Raw genomic sequence first — 20714 nt, 5'->3', positions numbered from 1 at the left:
TGCTACACAGGTGTCTGCAGTCATACATTATATACACAGCGCTCTGCTCCTGTACTCCCCCCCTAATGTATGACTGCAGCCCCCTGTCTCATCTATTACCTAGTGCTACACAGGTGTCTGCAGTCATACATTATATACACAGTGCTCTGCTCCTGTACTCCCCCCTAATGTATGACTGCAGCCACCTGTCCTATCTATTACCTAGTGCTACACAGGTGTCTGCAGTCATACATTATATACACAGTGCTCTGCTCCTGTACTCCTCACCTCATGTATGACTGCAGCCACCTGTCTCATCTATTACCTAGTGCTACACAGGTGTCTGCAGTCATACATTATATACACAGTGCTCTGCTCCTGTACTCCCCACCTCATGTATGACTGCAGCCACCTGTCTCATCTATTACCTAGTGCTACACAGGTGTCTGCAGTCATACATTATATACACAGTGCTGTGCTCCTGTACTCCTCACCTCATGTATGACTGCAGCCACCTGTCCTATCTATTACCTAGTGCTACAGAGGTGTCTGCAGTCATACATTATATACACAGTGCTCTGCTCCTGTACTCCTCACCTCATGTATGACTGCAGCCACCTGTCTCATCTATTACCTAGTGCTACACAGGTGTCTGCAGTCATACATTATATACACAGTGCTCTGCTCCTGTACTCCTCACCTAATGTATGACTGCAGCCACCTGTCTCATCTATTACCTAGTGCTACACAGGTGTCTGCAGTCATACATTATATACACAGTGCTCTGCTCCTGTACTCCTCACCTCATGTATGACTGCAGCCACCTGTCTCATCTATTACCTAGTGCTACACAGGTGTCTGCAGTCATACATTATATACACAGTGCTCTGCTCCTGTACTCCTCACCTCATGTATGACTGCAGCCACCTGTCTCATCTATTACCTAGTGCTACACAGGTGTCTGCAGTCATACATTATATACACAGTGCTCTGCTCCTGTACTCCTCACCTCATGTATGGCTGCAGCCACCTGTCTCATCTATTACCTAGTGCTACACAGGTGTCTGCAGTCATACATTATATACATAGTGCTCTGCTCCTGTACTCCTCACCTCATGTATGACTGCAGCCACCTGTCTCATCTATTACCTAGTGCTACACAGGTGTCTGCAGTCATACATTATATACACAGTGCTCTGCTCCTGTACTCCTCACCTCATGTATGACTGCAGCCACCTGTCTCATCTATTACCTAGTGCTACACAGGTGTCTGCAGTCATACATTATATACACAGTGCTCTGCTCCTGTACTCCTCACCTCATGTATGACTGCAGCCACCTGTCCTATCTATTACCTAGTGCTACACAGGTGTCTGCAGTCATACATTATATACACAGTGCTCTGCTCCTGTACTCCTCACCTCATGTATGACTGCAGCCACCTGTCTCATCTATTACCTAGTGCTACACAGGTGTCTGCAGTCATACATTATATACACACTGCTCTGCTCCTGTACTCCCCACCTCATGTATGACTGCAGCCACCTGTCTCATCTATTACCTAGTGCTACACAGGTGTCTGCAGTCATACATTATATACACAGTGATCTGCTCCTGTACTCCCCACCTCATGTATGACTGCAGCCACCTGTCTCATCTATTACCTAGTGCTACACAGGTGTCTGCAGTCATACATTATATACACAGTGCTCTGCTCCTGTACTCCTCACCTCATGTATGACTGCAGCCACCTGTCCTATCTATTACCTAGTGCTACACAGGTGTCTGCAGTCATATATTATATACACAGTGCTCTGCTCCTGTACTCCTCACCTCATGTATGACTGCAGCCACCTGTCTCATCTATTACCTAGTGCTACACAGGTGTCTGCAGTCATACATTATATACACAGTGCTCTGCTCCTGTACTCCTCACCTCATGTATGACTGCAGCCACCTGTCTCATCTATTACCTAGTGCTACACAGGTGTCTGCAGTCATACATTATATACACAGTGCTCTGCTCCTGTACTCCTCACCTCATGTATGACTGCAGCCACCTGTCTCATCTATTACCTAGTGCTACACAGGTGTCTGCAGTCATACATTATATACACAGTACTCTGCTCCTGTACTCCCCACCTCATGTATGACTGCAGCCACCTGTCCTATCTATTACCTAGTGCTACACAGGTGTCTGCAGTCATACATTATATACACAGTGCTCTGCTCCTGTACTCCTCACCTCATGTATGACTGCAGCCACCTATCCTATCTATTACCTAGTGCTACACCGGATGTTTGCAGTCATACATTATATACACAGTGCTCTGCTCCTGTACTCCTCACCTCATGTATGACTGCAGCCACCTGTCTCATCTATTACCTAGTGCTACACAGGTGTCTGCAGTCATACATTATATACACAGTGCTCTGCTCCTGTACTCCCCACCTCATGTATGACTGCAGCCACCTGTCTCATCTATTACCTAGTGCTACACAGGTGTCTGCAGTCATACATTATATACACAGTGCTGTGCTCCTGTACTCCTCACCTCATGTATGACTGCAGCCACCTGTCTCATCTATTACCTAGTGCTACACAGGTGTCTGCAGTCATACATTATATACACAGTGCTCTGCTCCTGTACTCCTCACCTAATGTATGACTGCAGCCACCTGTCTCATCTATTACCTAGTGCTACACAGGTGTCTGCAGTCATACATTATATACACAGTGCTCTGCTCCTGTACTCCTCACCTCATGTATGACTGCAGCCACCTGTCTCATCTATTACCTAGTGCTACACAGGTGTCTGCAGTCATACATTATATACACAGTGCTCTGCTCCTGTACTCCTCACCTCATGTATGACTGCAGCCACCTGTCTCATCTATTACCTAGTGCTACACAGGTGTCTGCAGTCATACATTATATACACAGTGCTCTGCTCCTGTACTCCTCACCTCATGTATGGCTGCAGCCACCTGTCTCATCTATTACCTAGTGCTACACAGGTGTCTGCAGTCATACATTATATACATAGTGCTCTGCTCCTGTACTCCTCACCTCATGTATGACTGCAGCCACCTGTCTCATCTATTACCTAGTGCTACACAGGTGTCTGCAGTCATACATTATATACACAGTGCTCTGCTCCTGTACTCCTCACCTCATGTATGACTGTAGCCACCTGTCTCATCTATTACCTAGTGCTACACAGGTGTCTGCAGTCATACATTATATACACAGTGCTCTGCTCCTGTACTCCTCACCTCATGTATGACTGCAGCCACCTGTCCTATCTATTACCTAGTGCTACACAGGTGTCTGCAGTCATACATTATATACACAGTACTCTGCTCCTGTACTCCTCACCTCATGTATGACTGCAGCCACCTGTCTCATCTATTACCTAGTGCTACACAGGTGTCTGCAGTCATACATTATATACACAGTGCTCTGCTCCTGTACTCCTCACCTCATGTATGACTGCAGCCACCTGTCTCATCTATTACCTAGTGCTACACAGGTGTCTGCAGTCATACATTATATACACAGTGCTCTGCTCCTGTACTCCTCACCTCATGTATGACTGCAGCCACCTGTCTCATCTATTACCTAGTGCTACACAGGTGTCTGCAGTCATACATTATATACACAGTGCTCTGCTCCTGTACTCCCCACCTCATGTATGACTGCAGCCCCCTGTCCTATCTATTACCTAGTGATACACAGGTGTCTGCAGTCATACATTATATACACACTGCTCTGCTCCTGTACTCCTCACCTCATGTATGACTGCAGCCACCTGTCTCATCTATTACCTAGTGCTACACAGGTGTCTGCAGTCATACATTATATACACACTGCTCTGCTCCTGTACTCCTCACCTCATGTATGACTGCAGCCACCTGTCCTATCTATTACCTAGTGCTACACAGGTGTCTGCAGTCATACATTATATACACAGTACTCTGCTCCTGTACTCCTCACCTCATGTATGACTGCAGCCACCTGTCTCATCTATTACCTAGTGCTACACAGGTGTCTGCAGTCATACATTATATACACAGTGCTCTGCTCCTGTACTCCTCACCTCATGTATGACTGCAGCCACCTGTCTCATCTATTACCTAGTGCTACACAGGTGTCTGCAGTCATACATTATATACACAGTGCTCTGCTCCTGTACTCCTCACCTCATGTATGACTGCAGCCACCTGTCCTATCTATTACCTAGTGCTACACAGGTGTCTGCAGTCATATATTATATACACAGTGCTCTGCTCCTGTACTCCTCACCTCATGTATGACTGCAGCCACCTGTCTCATCTATTACCTAGTGCTACACAGGTGTCTGCAGTCATATATTATATACACAGTGCTCTGCTCCTGTACTCCTCACCTCATGTATGACTGCAGCCCCCTGTCCTATCTATTACCTAGTGCTACACAGGTGTCTGCAGTCATACATTATATACACAGTGCTCTGCTCCTGTACTCCTCACCTCATGTATGACTGCAGCCACCTGTCTCATCTATTACCTAGTGCTACACAGGTGTCTGCAGTCATACATTATATACACAGTGCTCTGCTCCTGTACTCCTCACCTCATGTATGACTGCAGCCCCCTGTCCTATCTATTACCTAGTGCTACACAGGTGTCTGCAGTCATACATTATATACACAGTGCTCTGCTCCTGTACTCCTCACCTCATGTATGACTGCAGCCACCTGTCTCATCTATTACCTAGTGCTACACAGGTGTCTGCAGTCATACATTATATACACAGTGCTCTGCTCCTGTACTCCTCACCTCATGTATGACTGCAGCCACCTGTCTCATCTATTACCTAGTGCTACACAGGTGTCTGCAGTCATACATTATATACACAGTGCTCTGCTCCTGTACTCCTCACCTCATGTATGGCTGCAGCCACCTGTCCTATCTATTACCTAGTGCTACACAGGTGTCTGCAGTCATACATTATATACACAGTGCTCTGCTCCTGTACTCCCCCCCTAATGTATGACTGCAGCCACCTGTCTCATCTTAGCCGGCTAAGGGGGAGACTCTGCCAGGTACAATCTGTGCCTGGTACAATCTGTGCGCTTACCAGTGACAGTGAGACAGGGCCGCTGCCTTTTCTGTGAGTCACTGACCCCAGGCTAAGAGGGGAGACTCTGCCAGGTACAATCTGTGCCAGGTACAATCTGTGCGCTTACCAGTGACAGTGAGACAGGGCCGCTGCCTTGCAAAGAGTCAATAACCCCCGGCTAAGGGAGTAGACTCTGTCAGGTACAATCTGTGCGCTTACCAGTGACAGTGAGGCAGGGCCGCTGCCTTGCTGAGAGTCACTGACCCCAGGCTAAGGGGGAGACTCTGCCAGGTACAATCTGTGCGCTCACCAGTGACAGTGAGGTAGGGCCGCTGCCTTGCTGAGAGTCGCTGACCACAGGCTAAGGGGGAGACTCTGCCAGGTACAATCTGTGCCAGGTACAATGTGCGCTCACCAGTGACAGTGAGGCAGGGCCGCTGCCTTGCTGAGAGTCACTGACCCCAGGCAAAGGGGTAGACTCTGCCAGGTACAATCTGTGCGCTTACCAGTGACAGTGAGGCAGGGCCGCTGCTTTGCTGAGAGTCACTGACCCCAGGCTAAGAGGGAGACTCTGCCAGGTACAATCTGTGCGCTTACCAGTGACAGTGAGGCAGGGCCGCTGCCTTGCTGAGAGTCACTGACCCCAGGCTAAGGGGGAGACTCTGCCAGGTACAATCTGTGCGCTTACCAGTGACAGTGAGGCAGGGCCGCTGCCTTGCTGGGAGTCACTGACCCCAGGCTAAGGTTGGAGACTCTGCCAGGTACAATCTGTGCACTTACCAGTGACAGTGAGGTAGGGCCGCTGCCTTGCTGAGAGTCACTGACCCCAGGCTAAGGGGGAGACTCTGCCAGGTACAATCTGTGCGCTTACCAGTGACAGTGAGGTAGGGCCGCTGCCTTGCTGAGAGTCACTGACCCCAGGCTAAGGGGGAGACTCTGCCAGGTACAGTCTGTGCCAGGTACAATGTGCGCTCACCAGTGACAGTGAGGCAGGGCCGCTGCCTTGCTGAGAGTCGCTGACCACAGGCTAAGGGGGAGACTCTGCTAGGTACAATCTGTGCACTTACCAGTGACAGTGAGGCAGGGCCGCTGCCTTGCTGAGAGTCACTGACCCCTGGCTAAGGGGGGAGATTATTCCAGGTACAATCTGTGCCAGGTACAATGTGCGCTCACCAGAGACAGTGAGGAAGGGCCGCTGCCTTGCTGAGAGTCACTGTCCGCAGGCTAAGGGGGGAGATTATTCCAGGTACAATCTGTGCCAGGTACAATGTGCGCTCACCAGAGACAGTGAGGCAGGGCCGCTGCCTTGCTGAGAGTCACTGACCCCAGTCTAAGGGAATAGACTCTGCCAGGTACAATCTGTGCGCTTACCAGTGACAGTGAGGCAGGGCCGCTGCTTTGCTGAGAGTCACTGACCCCAGGCTAAGAGGGGAGACTCTGCCAGGTACAATCTGTGTGCTTACCAGTGACAGTGAGGTCTGCCTTGCTGAGTCACTAACCCCCGGCTAAGGGGGGAGACTCTGTCAGGTACAATCTGTGCCAGGTACAATCTGTGCGCTTACCAGTGACAGTGTTGTAGGGCTGCTGCCTTGCTGAGAGTCACTGAGCCCAGGCTAAGGGGGAGACTCTGCCAGGTACAATCTGTGTGCTTACCAGTGACAGTGAAGCAGGGCCGCTGCCTTGCTGAGAGTCACTGACCCCAGGCTAAGGGGGAGACTCTGCCAGGTACAATCTGTGCGCTTACCAGTGACAGTGAGGCAGAGCAGCTGCGTTGCTGAGAGTCACTGACCCCAGGCTAAGGGGGAGACTCTGCCAGGTACAATCTGTGCGCTTACCAGTGACAGTGAGGCAGAGCAGCTGCGTTGCTGAGAGTCACTGACCCCAGGCTAAGGGGGAGACTCTGCCAGGTACAATCTGTGTGCTTACCTGTGACAGTGAGGCAGGGCCGCTGCCTTGCTGAGAGTCACTGACCGAAGGATAAGGGGGGAGACTCTGCCAGGTACAATCTGTGCGCTTACCTGTGACAGTGAGGCAGGGGCGCTGCCTTGCTGAGAGTCACTGACCCCAGGCTAAAGGGGAGACTCTGCCAGGTACAATCTGTGCGCTTACCAGTGACAGTGAGGCAGGGGCGCTGCCTTGCTGAGAGTCACTGACCCCAGGCTAAGGGGGAGACTCTGCCAGGTACAATCTGTCCAATTACCAGTGACAGTGAGGCAGGGCCGCTGCCTTGCTGAGAGTCACTGACCCCAGGCTAAGGGGAAGACTCTGCCAGGTACAATCTGTGCGCTTACCAGTGACAGTGAGGCAGGGCCGCTGCCTTGCTGAGAGTCACTGACCCCAGGCTAGGGGGGGAGACTCTGCCAGGGATTTGTTGTGGGAACTATTGTGGGGAACTGAAGTTTTCCGTATTTTCGGAATGAGTATGGGGGAGGGGAGCGGACACTCTTTTTTGTCACTATGGGGAATCTCTGAGATGTTTATGAGAATGGGGAGGGGACATATTTTGGAATTTGTCTGTATGGAGGGGACACAGGGCCTGATTGAGAGCCGGACGCTCTTTGCGCTCGCTCGTTCAGAAAAAGGGGCAGGATATTTAAATAGAGCGCAAGCTCTTTGCGTTCTGTTGACGCCTCTATGTCTGAACGAGCGAACGAAACATGCGTTCGCTATTTTTTTAAAAACGCCCCCTGGCCGTTCGCATCATACATCATCTCCGCTATTTATTAGATTAATCGAGTACATCGAAAGGTGTATGAACTGCTCGCAGTGCTTGTGGTAGGATTTTCCTACCGCAATCATGTGAGCAGTTCAGGCTAAAAGACAACCAAGTGACGTGGTCGATGACGATGCTTTCTTAATTATGCACACCCTTAAAACGCCCGTTTTGACCGTTTGGCACACCTGCGTTCGGATCACCACTCCCCGTTTTCAAGCACCTTCCCCTGTTACCACCCACAAACGCCTCATCCTGTCACTCAAATTAGCAGGCACTCGCTATTTTGCGAGCGCTCGATTTCCGACCGCAATGACTGGTTGGCGCATGCGTATTACAACCCATACACATGCGCAGTTGTGCAAACATCGCTCGGAGCGAACGAGCGGCCGCTTACGAGCGGCTCTGAATCAGGCCCACAGGACCTCATTCATAGTCGGTCATAAGCGGCCGCTCGGTCGTACGCCTAACGATTGTGAAACTGAAAAAAAAAAGCAATTGCACGGCTGGTCGGTTGCAACAAAAGTGACACCCATACATGAACAAAGCACCTCCTCTAGCTAGCGATAGCAGCTATCGATCAAGTCGATCGTTGTCTGTCGCTGTATGTTAATTTTCTTCTGATGGTTGCGGCCGCTTGTGTTGTGTAGTTGGCCACATGTCAGGTTTGAATGCTCTATCGATCAGCTTGTTAATAGCTTGTTGGCAATTATTTAATTACGGTTCTCAAGTGTTGTTTTTTTTTTCTCCCTTTCAATAGGTATAAAAACTTTATTGTTCCAAAGTAATTTATTTCATGCAGATATTTTACTGCTATTGCGTTCGTTAAGTCAAAACGATTTTAAACCTGGATGTTGGAATACTCATGATTTGTTGTTGTTAAATGCATGTTTTCATTTACATTATGAATATTAGTTGTGTAATTTTGCCTATTTTTATTTGCATTCGCAAATAAAGGGCTAGAGTCAATACGAATTGCTATTATTCATTTTGAGTTTTGGTCACATGAATAATACTTTGTCCAATCGAAATTAGTATATGTAAATTAGGTTTTTTTTTAGCCAATCATTTTTCCTGTTACCCATTTATATTTGTGGTTTACTGTAAAACCTGCCATTACCATCATGAGAGCAGCGGCATTTACTCAGCATGAACTTTTAGTTCTGGTTGAAGTGATGGACAGGCGCCTAGGCAACCTGGCACCCCCTATGTGCAATGCTGTGAAAAGGCAGGCCTATGCGGTGGTCTGACGGTGGCTGCACTCGCTTGGATTTAGGCGCAATATTGCGCTGTTAGAGCTCCGCTGGTCGGACCTCCGGCAGCGTTCGCCCCTGGTGTTGTTGAGTCTGCGGGCGCAAATATTCCAGCGTAAGTATGCATTTGCGTTTTTTTGTTAGTATATTTGTTCCTTGTTTTATTGTTTATTTTATTTTTAAAACAAGCTGTAGTGTATGTTGTACCTATTGTTCAGTTTGTGGAAACTACTTTCCTTAAATGTCAGTTTGTATTATTTTCATTGTTTTTTTGGGGGGGGTTATAAACTGTTATCTAAATATGTTTGGTTTGTATTGTTATTACTTCAAACTAATTTTGAACTGTCAATTTTCACTTCTTAGGACATCAGCATAGACGGAGGATATGGCGTAGCTGCCACAATGGTCTGGTAAATACCCTTCCTAACCCCTCCCTTTCCCAACCCATCTCTCCCTTCCCACCCCATACTCCCCAAGTATCCCTCCCTGGCCCAAAACTCACAAAATGGTCCTCCCTCCCCTGCCCACTCATCTCAAATTTCCCCTCCCAACCCCGAATCTTCAGGCCAAATTACACCACCCGAAGATTTTGGGACCCCACCCCTGATGGAGCAGTCATCTCCTTCCTGTGGATGGATATATGGTAATTTTTTATTTTATACTTTTTTGAAAATATATTTGTCTTCATATATACAGGATGTTTGTGTGTAGTTCTACATGATTTTTTTTTCCCTTTGGTTTTATTTTTTGTAATTTTTTAAAGGCTTTGTTGCGTGTGGAGGTAATTTATTCCTATATGTTTTTGTGGTGTCTATTCTAGGTAACATTTCTAGGTCAAAAATGTCAACAGAGTTAGCTTTAAGGCTACTTAACCGTTAACCCTTTTTAAAAAAAAACCAAAAAAAAACATTTAATCAAGACCAACATTATATGTTCAACATTAGTTCCTGTGGTATCCTCTAAATAGTAGCCTGTACTTTATGGCATACAATGTTTATGGCCCATAAAATGTCTATGTAAAAAATATTAAACTGCATAAATTAGTGGCATATTTTTTTATTTTTGGCAATGTTTATATGTTCACACAATTTTTGTTTTTTTTTAAATGTTTAGGTGTTTACATTTTTTTATTTTTTGGGGGGGCCAAAATAAAAACATTAATACATTATAACAAAATACATGACCTGATTTTTTGCATTTTCTAGGCCTACAAATGTGCCTGCCTTTATTTATTGTTATTTTTTTGGTGTATACATCAACTTCATTGCGTCCCACACACTTTGTAGGGCATATAATAAACATTAATTTTTTCAATGTTTGACAATCATATTTTTAAAAATGATAAATTTGTACTTTTCCTACTCTACAGATCCACAGATGCTCTTTAGATTCTTCCAGGAGCTGTTTCTTCTTGAAGAATCTTTGGGAAATGCACAAACCAGCATTGCCAACAAAATTGGTGCTTTGGACATTGCTGACATTTAATTTTGTTTTTTCTGAGCTTTTTCGAATAAATTTTATTATTTAACTTATTTTGTCGTCATTTTTTAAAAATAAGAACTGTCTAATCCAGGCATAGAAATAGATTTTTGGAATAATGTTAAGTTTAAAACGTAGTTTTGTTCCAAAAATATTACACATACTTTTCGTTTTTACATTGGTTGGTCTGTATTTTTGAGACTAAAATAGTGATGGAGCAATTTATTTAAAATCATACTTTACCCAACATTGTAAGCCATCCACAATAATAGTGCTAAGTAAATGTAAAAACATTTGGCCTCAAAAATACATCCAAAAAATATATGGACATTCACATGCCACACATTTCACTAACATGGTTAATGTGTACAGCATAATATCACCTTTTTAAAATAACAATAACTTGAATTTTGTTTATTAAAAATTTTCTTTATTGTTTCTCAAAACAGCAAGAAACATCATTACGAAGTTACATTAAAACACAAACACTTGGTGTACACAATGTAAAAGTTGGTTCAATACAAAATCACGAACTGTATAAAAAGGAGAATCACATGGTTGATCAATCCAGCTAAAGGGTTGTCGTTTATCCAAGCACAGACAAGGGTATTCACAATGTGTTGTTTTTGTTTGTTCGTTGTATTAATTGGGGTAGGGTGTAAAGAAAAAAAAAACATTAGAAACATGTCTAAAGCTACAAACTCCCAAAAGTCAAAACAGAGAAGCAATGAGGCATATGACAGTTAATTTATATTTGAAAATAAAAGAATTTGCAATACATACCTATAAAAAGCGAGCAAAAACATCACTGCGTCTGGCCCCCCAGGACAGTCTCACAACATCTTCCTTATGGGGGCCATCCTCAGGCAAGGCATCCTCTGGCTGCATGGGTACTCGACTCCTTATGGTGATGTTATGGAATATCCCACACAGGACGATACGCAAAACCATAACAGGCGAATACATTAGGTTGCCACCAGAGTGGTGGAGACATCTGAACCGACCCTTCAAAAGACCAATACAGCGCTCCACCACCTGCCTGGTGGCAGTAAACGAGGCATTAAATTGTGTTTGTGGCCCTGGTGTGGGGGCCAAAAAAGGAGTCAGCAGCCAGGGCATGCAAGGATATCCACTGTCGCCTGTAGGGAAGGAGATACATTTTTGATAATTTTGAAAAAAAAACAGACATTCACTTTTAACTCAAAAAACATACCGAAGTTTCACTTACCCAGAAGCCACGCATCACCAGCTTGCAGTGTAGCTAATTTTGGCCAAATCCCTGAATGTTGTATCACATATGCATCATGTGAGCTGCCTGGATATTTTGTATTCAGGGAGAGAATCTGGAGGGAGGCATCACATAGCACAATAACATTCATGGAATGGAAATGTTTACGGTTGCGATATATGTGTTCCTTTCGTGCTGGAGGCTGAAGTGCTATGTGAGTGCCATCCACTACCCCTATGACGTGTGGAAAGCCAGCAATCTCCAAAAACTGCTGCTTTACCACAACAAGAGCTTCCTGATCCAAAGGCATACTAATAAATTGAGTAATATATTTAAAAAAAGCATTCATCACACACCTCAGGATCCTGGAGAATGATGGCTGGGAGATGCCAGCCACCAGACCCACAGTGGTCTGGAAGGACCCTGAGGCACAGAAATGTAACACCGCCAGCAACTGTGTCACTGGTGATATTGATGTAGGAATGTGAATTTGACTTTCTAGATCACTCTTTATTATTGAAAGAGTGTCTAGGATAATGGTGGGTGGTAGGCGGTAAGTCGTTAACACCTCATCATCAGTCATTCCAAAAAGGTTGACCCATGTTCGAAATATGTGGGGCCTTGGGCGTAGCCTGACTGGCTTACTGGATGGCAGCGTTTTTCTCGAGCTCCTGGTCCTTGTGCTTTAAAGGGCAAATAGGCACTGCCTCCTCTCACCTCCAGTGTGTGCCCGCGCTGCCCCTGACCCTATTCCTGCACTCTCCCATCACTCTGCGGGGTCCAGAAATCTGCGGCCTACTGCAGCTCCAGAAGCCGGGGGCTAAATTTTGGAGCCCTGCCGGGGGACCAGGTGACGTCATCGCCGCGGCCGCCGCTACATCCCTGCTGCATCCCCAACCTCTCCACTACCTCTGCCTGTGGCCAGAAGGACCCGGACTCACTACCTTAGGTAGTTTTTCCTCCCTGGAGGAAACAGGGATCCCTGAAGATCGACAAGGGCAGCCATTTTGAGTGTCAGTCAGCTCCCATTGCAATACCTGGACTCTGCCTGCTGAGACCTTGCCAGCTCCTGTTAGTGTACATCTATCATGCGTCCTCTCTACTTCTGCATCCAGGTTAGTGACTGACTGTTTATTTTTCACTTGACTTTCTGAAAGGCTGTGATCCTTTGCTTCACCATGCTGTTCCAGTGATATTATGTTACCCTCCCCCATGAGACCTCCTCAGCTCCTGCTCTGCTGATTGAACCTCTGCTACTTCTATCCTCCTAATGTGATCTACAACACTCCATACCTACTTGCCGACATATATATGCATCTCCTACCTATATGACACCATAATCCAGCATCTCTAAAACCAACTAACGTGCAGTCTCTATTTTTCTGTCACCTGTGCCTTCAACCTCGGAAGACCGTTATGCCTTCCAAATGAGGCAAACTTTCTACCCTGGCACCCCCTATTAAATTTGTTTCACAAAAAACTTCTGACGCTATATCTGCTGGGAAGACCTCGGCAGCATCCACCTCCATGGCCGCTTCCCCATCCAGTCTCACGACCAGTCTGGACCCCACTACTGACGCACACTTTACAGTCTGTACGCTCCATCAGATGCTCCAAGCGTTCCGGAAAGATCTCACCTCTGACTTTCAAACCTCAGTTAAACAATTATCTGCTGAAGTAACTACCGTGGGTGACCGCACTAACCATTTAGAAATAAACATGCAAGAACTTGTGTCCTCCGATAACGATCTTCTAACTTCCCATAATTCGGTCCTGATGGAATTAACAGCGGTTAAGGATAAACTCGATGACCTAGAGGACAGATCCAGGAGAAATAATATCAAGATAAGAGTCCCGGAATCTGTGCTTAATGATGGTCTCCAGGACTTTGACCTGACCCTTTTCCAAAAATTATTACCATCTGCTGAGGTCCGCAACCTGTTAATTGACAGCATCCATCGCCTCCCTAAACCCCGCACAGACCCTAGCAGTTCCCCCCCGAGATGTTCTGCTAAGTCTTCATTTCTTCCATATTAAGGAAGATGTCCTTAGAGCTGCACGGTTAGCAGAAGACAATAATCTCCAACTATTTCCAGATCTCTCGATCCATACCATCAACAAACGTAGATCTTTCCAACCTATCACCAAGGCTCTTTGCGATAATGATATCCAATACCGTTGGGGTTTTCCGGTGAAGCTTTTGTTATGGAAAGATGGCTCCACGTTCGTCATTTCGTCTTTAGAGGCCGGAGCCAAGCTGCTATCAGAGTGGAAAATCCCTGTCTCCATTGCATCAGTGTCTCCCAATCCCATTCAGTCAGAATGGACCCAAGTTGGATGAAGATTTCCTGGATTCATACAATCTCATTTGGTATTTTATTGGTTGAATCATATGCATTTTCCTGGACTAGGTTGCTATCGGGTAGCCTATTGTAGCACCAACAATGTTTGATCCTTCCGGACGAGACATTCCTATTGTTCCTGTTTCAGTTGGTCGCTCCACTCCGGGATGTTATGCATTGGTCTTCTTAGCCGCAAGTATATATAGGTCTTAGGCCTTGATTTATTGATAATTTTGACCTATGTTATATGACAGGATTTGCGTCTATGATGCTTGTTATTTTATTATATTTTATTTGCTATAGTAACTACGATGTCAGTTCACATATAGGTTCTGAGAAATGTCTTATATGTTGATATTGTACTGTTTATATTGTTTCTATTTTATTTCTTGTCCTCGGCAGTACTGATAGTTCTATTTTCAATCATATATGACATATACTGCCAATATTGTATTTTCTATGTTTATAATGTTTGTATGTTTTTATATATGAGGTCTCTGGGTGGGTATTGGAACAGTCCACCCCCACATGTTAACCATTTTGCCGTTTTTCTCTCCCACGGCAACTACTGTGGCCCGATATACTGGGCTGTTTGATTTGATTCTGTTTCACCCTTTTTTTTTCTTTCCCTTTTCTTAAAGATATGTTTTTTCCTTTTGTTTTCCATAACAGGTATATCCACGGTGTTCACGCAACTGTAAGACCATAAATGGTTAAGGTTTTTTCCCTAAATGTCAAGGGACTTAACTCCCCACATAAACGTCGATTAGCTCTCTCCACTTTTCACCAACATAGAGCAAATATTGTGGCCTTACAGGAGACGCATTTCTCTTCCGCTGCGCCCCCCATATTTAAAGACCATAGGTACCCTATTTGCTATACCGCTAATGGCCCATCCAAACGTAATGGGGTCGCTATTTTATTTCATGTAAATACCCCGTTTGTACTACATAGAAAAATGGAAGATAAAAATGGGCGTTTCCTTATCCTTACTGGCATTGTTGAGGAAGTTCCAGTTACTCTAGTCTCTATATATGCTCCCAATTCTCACCAGGTCCATTTCCTGAGAGAAACTTTTGAAGAAATTGCTAAGGTCCGTCAAGGCGCCCTTATATTGATGGGTGACTTTAACCTGGTCCTGGACCCTAAACTGGATCGCTCTTCTTCACAGGGTCACTCTTCTTCCCCCCGTGATGTAGGCCCCTTGCTTGCTTTTAAGAAATTGTTAGCTGAGTTCGACTTGTATGACGCCTGGTGCACCCTTTCCCCAGATGAGAGGGACTATACTTTCTTCTCTTCATAATAGCTACTCCAGAATAGCTCTTATTTTTCTGGATAAAAGGATCCTCCAGTCCACTAAGAAAATCAAAATTCTCCCATCACTTGGTCCGATCATGCTCCCCTCCTATGGTCCTGGATAACTGATTAACATTTTCCCCCTATACACCCTTGGCGTTTTCCTGACTACCGTCTCCATGATCCTGAGATTCTAAAGGCTCTTACGGATTCCCTTACGATATATACTCAGACCAACTCGCCTTCGGACACTTCAGTTTTTTTACATATTGGTGTGCCCTGAAGGCGGTACTTCGCGGCACTTCTATTCAGAAAGGTGCTCAACTTAAAGCCCGCTCCTGTAAATCACAAACTGATTTGGAGTCTTCCCTTTGATCCTTGGAATCTCAGAATCAGGCCCACCCTACTAGATTGTTATGTAAACAACTGCAAGAGGTCCAACAGCAGCTCCAAAAACTGTTTATGCTCCGCATGCACTCAGCCCTCACTCGATTACGTCACAAGTTCTATACCGCCGGGAACAAAGCTTCTCGCCTTTTAGCTCGTAAACTCTGCGGTCACCAAGCAAGAAATAGAATTAAGTGTCTTCTCTCCCCCTCCGGTTCCAAGTGCCTTAATCCCCTCAACATTACCAATCTGTTCTCAAAATACTATGCAAAATTGTATAACCTGTCTGAAGACCCCTCCACTCCTCAACCCACAACTACTATTATCTCTTCTTTTCTAGATAGCTTGTCCCTTCCTACCTTAGATGCAGGTAGCCTGGCATTGTTAAACGCCCCTTAGTCACTGGAGGAGATACAGGGTCTCATTCAGGGACGCTCGCAAGCGGGTCGATGGTACCCAAATGCGCATGCACACGATGGAGGGAGCTCCGTCGTGCGCATGCGCGAGACCCCGATAGCGACAGCCAAGCTGTCACTCCAGGTCTCGCACCAAAGGGGGCGTGCTGTCGATGGTGACAGCACGCCCCTTTTGGTGGACGTGCCGGGGCTGCCAGACGGAGGCGTTCCCATGGGAACGCCTACCGTCTGGGGCCGGCCCCACTGACATCACTAGTGATGTCAGTGGGAGTGATTTTGGCTCTGATAGAGCCAAAATCACTCCAGGGCTTGCGGCAGCGAGACCCTACCGCGGGGTCTCGTCGCAAGCCCGATGGTCTTGACCATCGCGACCATCATCATGGATGCTCGCATAAGCTGTGGGTGGTAACCCACAGCTATGCGAGCGTCCAAAAGGCCGCTCCAAATTTAACTAGGACGGCCCTGATTCAGAGCGAGTGCTCTGTAATTAAGCAACTCCCTAAGGGTAAGGCCCCAGGCCCAGATGGCTTTATTAACTCTTTTTACTCATTCAGAGGAGTCCTTTCCCCAATCTTTTTACAGCTATATCTAGAGGCTTCCAAAATTGGCTCCTTTCCAGCCGAAATGGTGGAGCCACAATTTGTGACTATCCCGAAGCCGGACAAGGACCCCTCTGACTGTAAAAAGTACAGACCTATAGCACTACTTAACACGGACATTAAAATCTATGCTAAATTACTTGCTAACCGTCTGAACCCAATACTTCCTCAGTTAATACACCTTGACCAGGTGGGCTTCGTTACTGGACGTCAGGCTCCTGACAATACACGTAGGGTTCTGGACTTGGTGGAGTGGGCCTCACATACCAAACGACCACTTCTCCTCTTATCACTAGATGCTGAAAAAGCATTCGACAGACTCCATTGGGACTATATGCGCCAGGAGTTATGCAGGTTTGGACTCCACGGCGATATCCTTAGCTCCATCAATGCTTTTTACACTGGCCCCTCAGCCCAGATTTTTAGCAATGGCTTCCGCTCACCTTTCCAGACATCTAACGGCACTAGACAGGGATGCCCTCTCTCCCCACTAATCTTTGTATTGGCTATAGAACTCCTCGCCCAAATGATTTGCTCATCCACGGATTTCCCTGGTCTCTCAGTAGGTAACACTTCTCATAAATTGTGTCTCTTTGCAGACGATGTCTTATTGTTTGTGACTGACCCAGAGACTTCGTTGATTCCCCTCCATAATATTCTAAATAACTATAGTGCTGCTTCTTATTATAAATTGAACACAACTAAAACGGAAGCTCTACCCATCAACATTCCCCCTACAATCCTCCAATCCCTGAAAGGGCGTTTTTCTTTTTCTTGGAAGGACTCCTCCTTATCCTACCTAGGCATTTCTATCCCCTCCTCTATCAGCAATGTTCACATTGTTAATTACACCCCTCTGCTGATACAGTTGACAACTTTAACCACTGCCTGGATGAATCACGAGGTCTCCTGGTTAGGCCGTCTAGCGGCATTCAAGATGATGTTACTGCCCAAACTGATGTACTTGTTCCGGGCTATACCATACGCAATACCCCCCCAAAATGTTACAACAAATGCAGAAACTGATGACGTCTTATAAATGGAAACACAAAGCTCCTAGAATAGCTTATAACCGTATGATATGCTCTAGACAACAAGGAGGTCTCAATCTCCCTGACCTACCTAGGTACCATGAAGCTGCCCTCCTTTCTCAGCTGTGCGATTGGTTTCTCCCCCCCCACACTAAGCCCTGGGTGGACCTAGAATGTGCCCATTTTCAAGAATTTACTTTATCGGACCTTCTATGGTTACCTAAACAACTACGCCCACAATCCCCATCACTTCCCAAGTCTGCCCTTGATACCCTAAAGATATGGGATGTTAGGCTTCCAACTCATTTTAATTTCACTCTCCCTACTAGGACTTTATCCCTTCAAGCATTAGATAATTTGTTTCCCAATCTTCATGTCTTACTGGATCCAATTGGGTGTTCAGTCCCTAGATTTTCTTTCCCCATCCTCTTTTTATCGTTCCCTGATTTATGTGCCAAATTTGAATTGGGCCCATCAGCTTGGTTTTATTATTTTCAACTCCATCACTGGATAGCTCAATTTAGTACCGGTCCCTCCATGCTTCAGTCACCACCAGACCAAATTCTAAATAAACTATCAAGATCGTCTTCCCGTGGGGCCATCTCCTTTTGGTACTTACTGTTGTCTCCTGCCGACCAAATCTTCTGTTCAGCTTCGATGGGAGGCTGATCTTCAATGCTCTTTTACCCTTAAACAATGGGAATCTATCCATTTAGCCTCTTTTTCCCTATCTAAATGCACTAATCACGCTGAAATGCATAATAAACTCCTAAACAGACTATATTTGACACCTACTAAATTACATTTACTCTGAAGGTACGATTTTCCATATTTTTGGGACTGCCCCTTTTTATGCCTTTTGGACAGAAGTATTTTTCCTTATTAAGGAAGTTTTAGGTCCAACATTACCTCTAGATCCCTATCTATCCCTTCTACATTGGTACCCTCTCACTATTCCCAAACCTGCCCGCTATGTTCTTGGTCATATTTTAATATCTGCTAGGGCTACAATAGCCCAACATTGGAAGACCCATTCCCCCCCTCCATTTGCTAAAGTTGTTACAAAAACTCAATTTCATTTTGAAATGGAGACTAGGGATGTTAATTATTCTACGGTTCCAACTTCATCTATTGTAAAGTGGTACCCATGGCATATCTATGTCACTGTTGGTGGAGGTGCCCCCTCTGTGAGAACTAGCCCTTTGAACCTGTCTTCCCCTTGCAATCTAAATGAATCTCCCTCTGGAGATTTAGATGTTTAGTCTATTTGCTATATTTTGTATTATAATAATGTTCATATCTTCTAATTTTTATTGTTATTGTGTTTTCTTTTACCCCCTATGCCCCTTTCTCTTTTTTCTGTACCCAATTTTTTCTATTCTATTCTCAATAAAAATTTATGAATGGAAAAAAAAAAAGAAATATCTGGGGCCTTGCACGCCTCCTATGCCTACGACGAGGAGGACCAGGTAGGGTAGGGTGTGGAAGCATGGTGAGGATAAGCTCGCCAATGTCTCTCTGAAATGAGTGTTCATAGAAATTAGTAGGACTGATGTGACAAACAAGCAAACAAAAATAACTTAACTTAGTCAGAATCTTGCTGATTCTTACAGGGTTGGGTAGGGCTATCTTTCCAAAAACCTACAAGTGTTTTATGTAAGACAACAAATAAATAACAGTATTTTCTGGAAATGCATTAAATGATGTAGGTGCCAAAAACAATGGGCAAATATTAAAAAAGCCAAATACAAATTTTTATTAAATTCTTTGTGGGGGGTTAAAAATAAAAAAAATAAAATAAATTAGTAATTAAACATAAAATTTTTAAAAAATTACCTCAGACCACAATAAAGTAGGCTGGAACAATCCACAAACTCCAACACTACATTAGTGAAAAAAAACAAAAAAAGGGCACAATGGACTGTTGGCAGCAGGCAGGACTCTGAAACACTTACCTCGGACCACAATAAAGTGGACAGGAATATTCCTTTAAAAAAACAATTTATAAAAAAAATGAAATTAACATTTGCTATTAAAAAAAATCAACATTTATACTTAAAAAATTAAAAAAAAACCACTGTTGTTTGCATGGCTCGGATACACTTACCTGACTCTCAAGCCTAAGTTGTTTTGTGCCAAAAAACCGCCAACCTCCAAAAAACCAACAACCACCAACACACAAGTAATGGCCCATTTAGGAGGGCCTTAAATAGGGATGTTAAACACGTCAAAATTGATTAATGAAGGAAAGGTGTGCAATTTGCGCAGTGAAACATGGATGTAGGCAACATGGATGCACGCTCAACCAATCCAATGATGCGCTCACATCTCATTAAAGCCCACAATTAAGGTTAGGTGTGCAATTTGCGCAGTGAAACATGGATGCACGCTGAACCAATCCAATGATGCGCTCACATCTATAAAAATGTCTCCAAATCACACTAGTACTCATGCTTTCTCTAACTTTAACATGAAGACAGAGGAGCATGGAAGCCAGAGTCCACCATTACCAAGTAAGTTTTTTTTTTCCAAAAATGAACAAATCAAAAAAACAAACCCCCCCCCCCACTGATTTTTACTAACAAAATAACATGTTGTAGGTGGACAACAGCAAGAAAGGAGGACTGAGGAGGAGCCAGGCCCAAGCTGGAGAAGGACCAGAGAGCCTCCCTTTTCAAGGGCGGAGATGGAGGCCTTGGTGACTATGTGCATGGACAGAAATATGGGGGCTGGACAAAAAGGCAGGATCTGGGAGGAGATAGCCAGGGCTGTTAATTTTGTTGGGACGACGCACAGATCCAATGATGTTGTGCGTAAAAGGTACATATTTGCTAGTGTGAATGTTGGTTTATAAATGAATTACAAAATGTTGCAAGAAATTCAAGAC

The sequence above is a fragment of the Taudactylus pleione genome, unplaced genomic scaffold (genome assembly GCF_031769625.1).
Source record: "Taudactylus pleione unplaced genomic scaffold, aTauple2 ptg001851l, whole genome shotgun sequence".
Classification (NCBI taxonomy): Eukaryota; Metazoa; Chordata; class Amphibia; order Anura; family Myobatrachidae; genus Taudactylus; species Taudactylus pleione.
Note: the sequence above shows the minus strand (reverse complement) of the source record.